The sequence below is a fragment of the Felis catus genome, chromosome B1 (genome assembly GCF_018350175.1).
Source record: "Felis catus isolate Fca126 chromosome B1, F.catus_Fca126_mat1.0, whole genome shotgun sequence".
Lineage (NCBI taxonomy): Eukaryota > Metazoa > Chordata > Mammalia > Carnivora > Felidae > Felis > Felis catus.
In genome coordinates this window covers 145,875,218-145,878,276 of record NC_058371.1, presented here as the reverse complement: position 1 = coordinate 145,878,276, position 3,059 = coordinate 145,875,218, and positions in this window count along the sequence as shown.

Genomic DNA, 3,059 nt, shown 5'->3' with positions numbered 1-3,059 from the left:
ATTCAGACTATAATAAGAAGGATGGCCATGAGAGCTGAATTCTTCGTGGGGCTTCTATTTTCAAAATGTAATAGCAAATATCGTTATAATGTTGAATGGAATTTCAGGGTTCTAATATTTTTACAAGGATAGGTTACTTTTCTTTTGACCTTTTTTTAAAATTTATTTATTTTTGAGAAACAGAGTGAGACAAAGTATGAGTGGGGGAGGGGCAGAGAGAGATGGAGACAAAGAATCCAAAGCAGGTTCCAGGCTATGAGCAAGCGGTCAGCAGAGAGCCTGATGTGGGGCTCGAACCCAGGAACTGTGAGGTCATGACCTGAGCTGAAGTCAGGCGCTCAACCAACTGAGCCACCCAGGCTCCCCAAGGATAGGTTACTTTTAACCACAGTTAAAACATCAGGAGTTTTGACATATTTCCTTCCAGAGCTCTGACAACACACATATAATCGGTTCTGCCTCATGACCTTGGTTAATATGTAAGGAATCTGGAAGAAATCCCATGCATCTAGGCATTAACCGTATGGATCAAGTGTGTGGGCTCTGTAAATTTTAGACATGTAGCAGATTGGAGTGGTTAAGAGAACTGATACCTGAAGCCAGCTGTCTGGGTTTGCATCCTGACCCCACTACTTACTAGCATACACCCTTGAACAAGCTAGACTACTTAACCTGATACTTCCAGTTCCTCATCTGGTAAATGGACATAATAATAGTACCTGCCTCAGTTATGAGGATTAAATTCATGCATGTATGTACAGTGCTTAGAACAGGGGCTGGTCCATCATAAATACTTTTTCCCCCCAAGCTTTCTTTCAAATTCTAGCTAGTTACCATACAGTGCAATGCTAGTTTTGAGTGTAGAATTTAGTGATTCATCACTTACATACAACATCTGGTGCTCATCACAAGTGCACTCCTTAATACCCATCACTGTTTAACCCATCCCCCACCCACCTCCCCTCCAGTAGTAACCATTAGTTTTTCTGTATAGTTGAGAGTCTGTTTCTTGGTTTGCATCTCTTTCCCCACCTACACCTATGTTCATTGGTTTTGTTTCATCATAAGTACTTTAAAAAAAAGTTTATTTATTTTTGAGAGAGAGAGAGAGTGTGTGTGAGCAAGGGAGGGGCAGAGGGAGAAAGGGAGACAGAGAATCTGAAGCAGTCTCCAAGCTGTCAGCGCAGAGCCCAACATAGGGCTCAGAACCCATGAGCCGTGAGATCATGACCTGAACCGAAGTTGGATGCTAAACCAACTGAGCCACTCACGTACCTCTCATCATAAGTACTCTTTAAGTGTTTCTTTTTAGGAATAAAAACTCATTTCCCCTGCCTGATGCTTCGCAGCCTTGACTCTTAGGGACTTACTAGTTTTTAGACACAGAGAAAAATCTTCACTTTTTAGAAGTTTCAGGGAAATCAAACTTGTGGAAAGAACCTTCTGAATTATTGAGCTCCACCCCTTTATTTCATAGATAAGGAAATTGTGACTCAAAGAAGTGAGTTACTGGTCCAACATCACTTTAAATAAACTCCTGTTAGGCAGGTAAACCCAATATAGCTTTGTTACTGATGGTCACCCTAATCTAGTTGGAGTTTTGAAATATCCAAATTACTCCAGCCTCCTTTGATTACAAAACCCATCAAGCTGAACTGAGATCTAAGAACTTCAATTCACCCAAGGCTAAAAAGGAGATAAGAAAACCTCAAGTTTCCTGATACACAATTAATTTTTTTTCTCAGATTCAAGATGCTCTATTTTTGCACATTTAAATTTCATGTGTACAGAGAAACTTGTTAATATGCTGTTTCAGAATTCCAGATTTCCAAACCTCCTGCTTTGTGGTGCTTCTCCAGGTCAACTCTGACTTTTGCTTTCTGGTACTTCTGCTGGGTTGTGTGAACCCACAGATGAGAACCTTTATTTAGAGAGAGCAGCATAAAGCTATGGATGCTGAAGACAGATCAATTAAATGAAATTAAAAAACAAAACAAAACAAAACAAGAGGGATTGGTGGATTAGGGAAACCACAGAACACTGAGAATAGAGCAATAGCAGTCTAAGACATTTTATATAAGGAATTCGCTTCATCAATGTCAGTCTATAGTAAGATCAAGAAAAAAAATCTATAATAAAAAAGTATTCTCACTGTATTAGATAAGACACAAGAAAAAGTAAATTTATTGCAATACTTGCTTCTGCATGAAAACTCTTAAGGTGAATTAACTAAATTCAGTTTGATTCAATTTATCATATGAGATCTTCTGTGCCACACGGACTAAAGCACCCATGAAGATACAGGCAGTAACCGTTGTGTTGTTTTAAAGGACAGCTATTACTTATAAGGAGCATGTCCAGAAAAGTGTTTTTTCCCTAAAACTTTGTTATCTGTTTGTTCTTTGTTGGAGTCAGTCGAGCTTACCTTTATGTTACTCTCCTAAGTCAATACATATCTGTGATGGTAGATCTCTAGAAATAGCAGATTTAACACTCACAGTTTTAACTATTTTCAAGCAACTTCAGAGCTCCTTTGTGTATACAAGTTTATAATTGCCCTGAGGCATACATTTTAATTGAGGATGTTGGTATGTGGAGTGAGTCACTCACTTACTCTCTCATTTGCTGAACAAGTATTTGTTGAGCATTAACTATGTGCCAACCAGTCACCTAAGGGGTCTAGCCAGCCCCACATGTATTTCAATATTGCTTTGTGGGTTTCCATTTTTCATGGCTCTGTCTAGTAACTCATTACCGTGGTGTTAGCAAATTCAGAGATAGGGAGGTAATTTTAAGATCTACTGTACATTCTCTCATATATTTCAATCTTTAAAAGGCTATTTAATATGGAAGGGCCATCGTGACTAACTCTGATGAATTAGGTCTGATACACTATTTATTTTTTTATTTTTAATTAATTGTTTTATTTTGAGGAGGGGAGGGGCAGGGAGAGAATTCCAAGCAGGATCCATGCTGTCAGCACAGAGCCCCATGTGGGACTCGAGCTCACAAACTGTGAGATCACGACCTGAGCTGTAATCAAGAGTCGGATGCTTAAC